Here is a 9,196-nt window from a genome sequence, read left to right as displayed (position 1 = left end):
CACTGGAAGTACTGTGCTGGGGGTGGATAGGGTCAGTTACTCTCCCCCTGCTAAATAAAGAGAATCACCACGGTAAAAGGTGCCTCTTTGCCCAGTTAGCAGGGTTGGAACTTTCATTCAGAATCAAATCATGGATGGTTTCTGATTTGTTCTGGACCGACCTGGCATTACAAAGGAGCAAGGTGAGGTTCCAAGGATGATCAGCACTGCTCCCCAAGGTCAAAGTGCTGGCAGGACAGCCAGAAGGGGAAACAGCTGTTAGATTTCCATGTCCGCTTCCCCTGTAATGGCCCGCTGACCTGCCAACATTACTTCTTCTCTTTCCCACCACGACCGGAATGGCTGCTCCACAGTCAGTGGACACACCCCCTGTCTCCCCATCTCCAGTTAAGCCCAGACACATTCTAAGATTATCTCACCCAGGACAAATTAAAACAGAAGCTCCACTATTAAATGCCCCCTATATACAAACACCTAGGCCAAGAGACCTGGCCCTCGCCCTCGCTGTCCCCTGAAGTGGCTCCCCCAAAGAGGCAACCCCCTTTGGCGGTGACCCCCGCCGGTGGTGGGCCGCCACTGGCAGAAGCCTATAAAGCCCTGAGCAGGCAGCTCTAGGCAGATGGAATGCAGGAAACTGCCAAGTCACCCTTCTCCCCAGCCCCAATCCTGCAAGGCCTCATCTTAGCACAGCAGCCAGTCCTGGGGGCAGACAGGGGGGCAGCAGGAGAAGCAAATAGGCAGGCACCCAGTCTCTCACCCTGGGGTCTATCTAGGAGCAGGTGTTGTCTAAACTAACTCCTTATCTCTGAAAATTGCCATATCTTGAGGCCTCTGAAGATTTTACCAGCATATGGTACTCCCTTAAAACATATTAAGCCTTGTGATTGTACAGAACCTAACTAGGGATGTGAGGAACCTGTCCAGCGGTCCGCGGTCCGATGGTTCGGTCTGGGGGTTCGTGGGTTCATGATCGAACTGAACCTGCCCCCTCCTGGTTCTGTTGGGCTGTCGGGACCGGTCTGGCAGGTCCGTGAACTTTTTTTTTTTTAATTTAAACATAAAAGCAAGTACCTGTAGCCCCTTCGGGGTGCTTGCTGTAGTCATGGGGTATGTGTGTGTCCACATGGGTTCCCTCTCCCCCCCACCGGCGTTCCTCATCACCACCGCAGCTGGGTAAGCGAAGCCTTTTTGGCCCTTTTGGGCCTCCGTAAAAGTGAGCAGCCGTCATTTTGGCGGCTGCCGCACATGCACAAATGCCCTCTGTGAGGCCTCTTGCTTTTACAGAGGCCTGAAACGGCCAAAAAGGCTTCCATTACCTGGCTGTGGCGGTGATGAGGAAGGCCGGTAGGGGGAGAGGGAACCTGCACGGACACCTCCCCCCGCAGCTACAGCAAGTCCCCTGAAGGTACTTGCTTTTATGTTTAAATTTTTTTAAAAAAGTTCACGGACCAGTCCAGGACTGGGCCAGACCGGGGGGGTTGTTCGATGAGGGCCGGACTGAACTGGCCCGGTTCCGTTTGAGGCTGGTCCGGCCTTGAACTGAACCTGGCCAGATGGTTCCGTGCACACCCCTAAACCTAACACTGCTGGTGCAACTAAATATCAGTCCATTTATGTAATCCTAGGCTGTAGCTATTTAAGTTTTAGTAGCAAGGGTTTTGCCTTGTAATCTACAATGCTTGCCTAACCTGACAATTATATATATATTTTATTTCCATGACTAGAACTATTGTTTAGCTCATTTATTTTTTACTATCTGTTACCACTTTCTGTGGCAGATCACATATCAAATGTGCTATGTGCAAAAACAAATCTTCTCTGTGGCAATTTCACGGGATCTAGGTTTTTCTAGAGTTCTAGAGCTCTAAATCTAGATTTTTCTGTAATGACAAGTCATTTGGGATCCAATGCAAGCATTTCAGTCAGGCTAGGAATGCATCCCTCTTTCCCCAAGCCCTACAAGGCAATGAAAGAAGCCTGCTTCTCCCAGTTCCACGAGCAGTCATGGCTGTGACTGTGTAGTGTGAATGATAGTACAGCAGTTGTTCTAGCGTGAAATGTGATAGATTGCGCAAAATTAATAGAATCCAATATTTCCTTTCAAAAATGCAAGTTTCTCTCAGTCATAATTGTTTGAGGGGAAAACAAATGAAAACATCAGAGCAGTTTATTTTGGAATGTTGAAATCAGAGATGCTTAGCTTTCTTGTGAGCAGGAACCAGGGCTTCCACAGCCCCAGAATTCCGGACTCTGTACACATACCTGGAGCTTTTTCAGATGGTCACTTTACTGCATCTTTACTTTGGGAGGGTGTGTGTGTGTTCACATATCAGCCAAATTTATCCTAAAGTCCATGCGATATTACAGAGAGCACTTCACACACGGTTCAGAGTTTCCCCTCTGTATTGGAACCTAACCTGATTTATGTCTGGGTTAAAAAAAAATAATCCTCTTTTTGCATCAGATTATTTGTTATGCCGCAAACTCTCAGTAAAGCCTCGCAGTAAACCTGCTGTCTGAAAAAGTTCTTGTATCTTCTGCTGTTCAATATCTTGTAAGCCAAATGGCATACTGTGTCCCACTAGCCATCAGAATTTTAATCACACACACACTCACACTGCACCCCAATGTAATGGTAAAACTCTTGATTTGGATGCCTCATCTGGAACTCATTGTGTGCATCTGTGTGTAACAAGGAGAAATTGAGAGCAAGAGTGGCTTTGGAGGTTAGGGGATGAAGAGAAGCAGAAACAAGCAGCAGTAGTAATTATGTTGCTTGGTTTTCCTGGAATTCAAGACACATGGAATTCTGTACAGGATCTGGCGATATCTCCATGATTCTTTCCACTGTGCTTTTTATCTTTCCCCCTCTAACCCAAAGTAGCTTAGGGCAGGCTGTGTATGAGCGGAAGAAGGAAAGAGAGAGAGGGAGAGGGAGAGAGAGAGCCTGCTTAACCTTTCCCCCATCTGGCCCTTTTCCAGATCAAAATCACCTCCTTCACGCTTTTTTAAATAACAGATGAAAGATATGGAACTTTCGCCTATCTTTCCCCCTCAGGTGAAAATGCAACTTGAGGCAGGCAATTTTGAGCTAAAAAATAACAAGAGGGGAAAGGGTGCACCAGCCTGTTGCTGCTGCAGGTTTAAACAAACAAACGAAAAATGCTTGTCCTGAGAATTTTGCCTTTAGTTCTTAAGTAAAAATGTTGGTAGTTGTCATAGATCTTGATAGCTAAATAAATAAATAAATAAATCCCATCAGCATGGGATAATGCTACCATTTTCCAGGGGGTAGAGCTTTTCATGCTTCCACCTCAGCTACCCACAGCTCTCCTCCTTCCTTCTCAAAGGTGGAGCTTATATACAGTAGCTCCTCCTTTGCAAAAACGCAGGGTCCTGTGTAAACTCAAACATTAGCAACAGAAATGAAAAATTCAAACTGAATAAGTCAATACCAAGTAATTGTATTTGCATTATGCTTTATTAATCTGCGTGATTTATTGTGAGTGCTGAATCTGGGTTCTCAGGACAGTATATGGATTTTATTTATTTCATTTGCTGCATATTATAGGGATTTGATAATTGTACACTGTATGCATACTGTTATACTAGTTGTACCAATGATAGATTACTCAGTAATTTATTCCAGGGGGCCCATCTTTCAAATAGCTCAGTTAATCTAATACAGAAAGAAAATCATTCCATTTTTCCAGACTTATCTTTCTCCCTTAGCAAATTGCTGTTATCCCACTTACCTGCTAATGGATTTGTGCTTTATCAGAAAGGACTAGTCATGAAGTTGAAGTAATAGAAAAATGTGAGAGGAATTAATCGAACACCATTAGAGAGGTGTAATCAAATTCCAACCCAAATGCCTGAAAAGGACTTGCACTTTTGCCTGGCAGTGACTGATCCATCTCTTTCATCACCTGATCAAGCAAATACCAATGTGAAATATTTAAGTTAGCCTCTTCATTGCCAGATATAAAGGCTGTAATTCCATTTTGCAATATTCCACTGATATTACAACAACTATGATTTAGAGCAATTAAGGTTCATTATTTTTTCAGCCATTAGAAGATTATTGATTGATATTAACTTTAGTCAAAAAGCTATCTTTGCAAATCTGCTTTTCTCTATGGAGCTTGCAATCCATTGGGATATCACCAGTCAATGTGGGGTTCTGCTCAAAATGCAGTGCAAATGTATGGGAACATGAAACAGAGTATATGAAACAGAGTACCCCTGCTAACTGGGCAAAGAGGCACCTTTTACCGTGATTCTCTTTATTTAGCAGGGGGAGAGTAATTGGCCCTATCCACCCCCAGCACAGTACTTCCAGTGACTGTTGCTGGTGTGTGTCTTATGTTTATTTTTAGAATTTGAGCCCTTTGGGGACAGGGAGCCATCTTATTTGTTGTTGTTTTTTTGTTATTTCTCTGTGTGAACCGCCCTGAGCCATTTTTGGAAGGGCGGTATAGAGATCGAATTATTATTATTATTATTATTATTATAACTGAGAAACAGAGTCTGTGTGTGTGTGTGTGTGTGTGTGTGTGTGTGTAAGGGCTATTAATAAAAATAAAAATGAAAACTATTGTCACCACATTTGCTCATGTGCATGGTTGCTATCACACCTTGTGACTATGCCTTTGATCCGTGAGGGGCAGTTATCATTCTTTATTTATTTATTTATTTATTTATTTATTTATTTATTTATCATATTTTATACCACCTGATATGTACATCTCTAGGCAGTGCACAAATTTTAATATTAAAAATCACAGATTAAAATACATAAAACACAATAAAACAATATAAAACAAATTATTAAAATTAGTTTTAATTAGAAGCTTGGGAGAACAGGAGAGTCTTGAGGGTCTTGCTGAAAACAAACAGAGAAGGAGACACTCTAATTTCAGCAGGGAGCATATTCCAAAGCCCCAGGGCAGTAGCCACAGAGACAGCTCAGTCCTGGGTCTCCATCGAACAAGCCGGTGGCATCTGTAACCAGACCTCTCCAGGGGATTGTAACAGATGGCAGGGTTTATGACACAGGAGGCGCTCTCTTAGATAGCCTGGGCCTAAGCCAATAAGGGCTTTATAGGTAATAAACAGCACTTTGTATTTCACCCGGAAACATATTAGCAGCCAGTGCAGTTCTTTCAAAACCGTTGTTATATGGTCCCTTCATATTGTCCTAGAGACCAATCTGGCTGCTGCATTATGTACCAATTATAGTTTCCAGACTACATACAAAGGCAGCCCCACACAGAGCGCATTACAGTAGTCAAGTCTGGAGGTTACCAGCATATGTACCACTGTTTTAAGGTCATTCACCTCTAGAAATGGATGTAGCTGGAATTGGGTGCACATGTGCATACATCAATACGTTTTGGGATAACTGGCATGGGTAACGGCAGGTCAGAGTTGGGGTACCCAAAAGAAAGTAACAGAATCAACACCAGGTTTCTTCAAAAACAAATAATGAGCCGGGTCTCATGATCAGTGAGAAACCCGGTTTGGGAAGGGAAGCAGGAAGCAGGAAAGCCTAGCCTGATTTTTCTCGATCGTGGGAACCACTGGGCTCGGCTGCGAGCCCGGTGGTTCCTAGGTGGGTAACCCGCCTTAGTGCCCCTGCCCTTAGCCCGGGTTTGCGGAGCAAGCACTCTGCAAAACCGGGGCTTCCTGATCGTGAATAGACCCACAACCAGGAGGTGAAAAGTCACCTCCACAGTATGCCCTGCGTGCAGCCCCCGAGCTCCCCAGCCCCCGCCAGCTCCATCATGGAGCTGGCAATTGTGTGGGTGGCTGATACGGCCACCCAGGGCTTTTGCAGGGATCATCTGTGGGGAGAGCGGGCTTAGCCCGCTCTCCCCGCAGTTTCAGCAAAAGCAGGTCTCACAGATCATGAGACCTGCCTCATAATCTCTTGGGCTAAACTTCTTTACTACCAGAGCATACTTTACTGTGTGAGAATTTTAATGTTTCTCCTCACACCTCTCAATAGTTCTGAGGTATATTCCAAGATAAATTATATGATAAGTTCAAATGTACGTTCTATGATATGCTTTGGGGTACATCCTAGGATACATTCTGAGTTATGCTCCATGATACATTCTGAGGTATGTTCTAAGATAATTTCTGAGATAAGTTCCAAGACAGGTTCTATGATACATTCTGAGGTATGTTCCATGATACGTCCTGTTGTAAGGGAGTTTATCCTCTGGAATTAACAAGCTCTTTTTAAGTCTGCCTTTTAAGGAGAGGCTCAGCAGCTGGATGCTCATTACAGCCCCGTCTTTCTCTCCCTGTGTCAGTGGTATATGTTTTCCTTGGAGTGTTTGTCAATATTGATGTGGACCCCTCCATTTGTTATGCCTGGGGCAAATCCCCACCAACAAAGGGCCTGGGAATGGAGGGAGCGTATGATGTTCTCATGAAGTACCACTAGCCCTGTCATAAATAGTGAAAAGATATGACTTCAAAACCCACAGCATATATTTCAAATCTTTGAAAATGACAGTGACCAAGCTGTTGAAAGCCAAGTTTCCTACTCAGAATTAGAAGGCTGTGTGATTTGGTTTTGGTCCATCTGTATTTTGTGTGTGTGAATGTTTTTCATTTTGGAGTGTCTCCAGGATTTCCCCCCTACAATGAAGACCCTAAGATGGAAAATAGGTTTATAAATGTTTATGTGTGTTCTCCATAAAGTCATTATTTTCCTTTCTGCTATGCAAATTTACAACTCAGGAAAGCATTAAGTGCAATGACCTCTTGCCAAATAATTTTTAAAAGCCCTCTTGGAATAATACTGTGCCTTTACCAGGTTTGGCTCCTACTAGTTGGCATGACAAAGTCTCATTTCTGGTGCTTCTTACTCTGAAACTTGTAAATAAATCAAAATATAACTCTAGCATATGTACCATTATTTTTCTCCCAGTTCAGAGTGTTATTTTGGAAATGTTATTTTATGCTACAATATATTATATGATCTGGAGCTTCCCACACAGGGGCTTTACCTCGAATCTTCTCTGGGAGGCAGGCTGTGTGTTCTCACTACAGCCGGATTCCCGCTGAGGTCAGTTCGATGACTTTGGAAGCACCACCACCACACACACAAATCGGGCTTTTCCTGCTGGATTTCGGCTCATCCCAGTTTATTTCTGAGTTTTTAAAATGCTGGTTTTCAGAGACCTTGCCTGGAAAATCCGATGCAAAGCACTGACATCAGTCTTTACATTTACATGATAAGAGCAAGTCACGTCTATGGAATGTAAAAACAAAGCTGCCTAGTGGCCTTGCCTTCAACTCTGAGGCAAAGAGTTGGAAAACCAGTTTTCAGGCTTTTTATTTCTTGAAGTTTATTTGGCGGGGGAGGGGTGGGTGGGATCTGGGAGGAGGACTGGCAGTCTTTTGCAGAAATGAGCATTCCCTTGCATGCCATGATCCAAGCTGGGATGGGGCTGCAAAAGCAGAGGCTATCCTGCAGGAGGGCTGACACATGCTGGGGACGTCTCTGTATATGTGGGTTGGGGTCATGCGGGGGGCAGAATTTCTATGATAACCTGTTAGGATGATGGCTAACAGGCAGTCTGATCCACAAACCAATTAAGCAGAAGTGTGTGCGTGTGTGTGTGGACTTCAACAGAGTCAGATTACAGAAGGTGCTCTGTAATTACTAAAACCTTGGAGGAAAGGGAGGCGTGGCGTCCTGTCTCCTCTAGGAAGCCATTGGCCACAAAGAAAACACAGAAGCAAGCTGTGTGTGAACCTCCACAAAAGAGTGAGGACAGGCTGCTTCCCCAAGGCTGTGAATTTCATTCAAAGTGGCTTCCCTCATCCGATACTCCAAGAACTGGAAGTCCTGTGTAGGAAAGCTCCTGGAGGAAAGAAGTGTCATTCCACTTTAATTCCTCTGCTAAAGCATTAGTGTGGTTAATAATCTAGAAAACTGAAGGGAAAAGTACTCAGAGAAAGAAGAATACTTTGCACTTAATTCATTAAAAACAACAACTAGTATGTTATCATATAGATGCCATAAAGGAAGCAGAGGCTTGTGTGTCAAACCTGCACAGAATTAGAAAGATCCACATTCCTATGGCTAGGGATAAGCAAATTATCCACTATTCATTATTGTCCTGCAGGTTTGCCCAGCTCTGTGTGCTGTTCAGCCTGCCTTTCAGTTTAATTTGGACAATTCTTATAATATTGATTTTGGTGGTTGACCTCCTGACTAATGGAGGATGCAGCTGGAGACTTCCCCAATATCACAGTGCATGCAGAGTGGGGACCAATTTTCACTGATGTTCTCTTCTAAAATATGTCCCTGAGGGCTGCATGACCCTCAGGGACATATTTTTAGGAGGCATAGAGGGCTTCTGGAGGTAGGGAAGAGCAGTGAAATTGCTCCCCACCCCTGCACACATTTTACAGTAGTCGGGAAGCCGCCTACTGTGTCTTCACTTTATTAGCATCTCAGTGGATGTTTGCACAATTAACATCTTTTGTTTCTGAAAGGTAGCCAATACACTTGCACATAAAATCATAGATTAGTAAAGCTGAAAGGGACCTTGGGGATCTTCTAGTCCAAGTCCCTGCTCAGTGCAGTAATCTGCTAAAGCATGTTTGGTACTGATTAAATCATAGCACAAAAAGGATACTTGCTGTGATCATGTTGAGCTTCCTTTTCATTTAAGCAATGCACACATCAAGATTCCTTGCACTGTGTAGGTGTGCATTGGTACCTTGTAAGAAAACAAAGAGATGAAAACTCAACATTGAGTCAAACTGAGCATACATAGAGTGGTCTGAGCAAAATCCAGAAATTTTTAAATGGTAAGAATGACACATTGCTAGGACATCACTGCTCCTTCAGAAACAAAATCAGGTCATTTGGGATCCAAAATCTGAGGAAAAATTCAGATGGGGAGAATGTTGTGAACTTCCCCAGCAACTTTATCAAGTCAGGCCTACACTTTTGCTTGCCTCTCATACTTGCACTCCTGTCCTGCTATTTGCTCTCCAGCTGAGTAGACTGGAAGCAAAATCACATCAAGGCACTGGTATGTTATATGTAACTATAGTCTCTAGTAGGGATGTGCAAAACGTTTTGGGTACAAAACGTTTTGTACCCGAAACGGGCTGTTTCGGGTGTTTTGTAGCCGAAATGAAACACCCAACGGCCAAGTCCGTA

At 43.7% G+C, this 9,196-nt stretch overlaps 1 long non-coding RNA gene across 1 annotated transcript in view; it reads left to right on the top strand.

Moving 5' to 3' along the window:
• The first annotated feature begins 1,242 nt into the window (after positions 1 to 1,242).
• Positions 1,243 to 9,196, top strand: part of LOC128341244 (uncharacterized) — a 111,915-nt gene continuing 103,961 nt past the window's right edge. Inside the window, exon 1 of the long non-coding RNA XR_008314279.1 lies at positions 1,243 to 1,405. This is a non-coding gene — a long non-coding RNA (uncharacterized LOC128341244). The remainder of the gene's footprint in view (positions 1,406 to 9,196) is intronic.

The sequence above is a fragment of the Hemicordylus capensis genome, chromosome 1, assembly GCF_027244095.1.
Source record: "Hemicordylus capensis ecotype Gifberg chromosome 1, rHemCap1.1.pri, whole genome shotgun sequence".
Lineage (NCBI taxonomy): Eukaryota > Metazoa > Chordata > Lepidosauria > Squamata > Cordylidae > Hemicordylus > Hemicordylus capensis.
The sequence above is the reverse complement of the archived record's forward strand: the minus strand, read 5'-3'. Positions and strand labels throughout refer to the sequence as shown.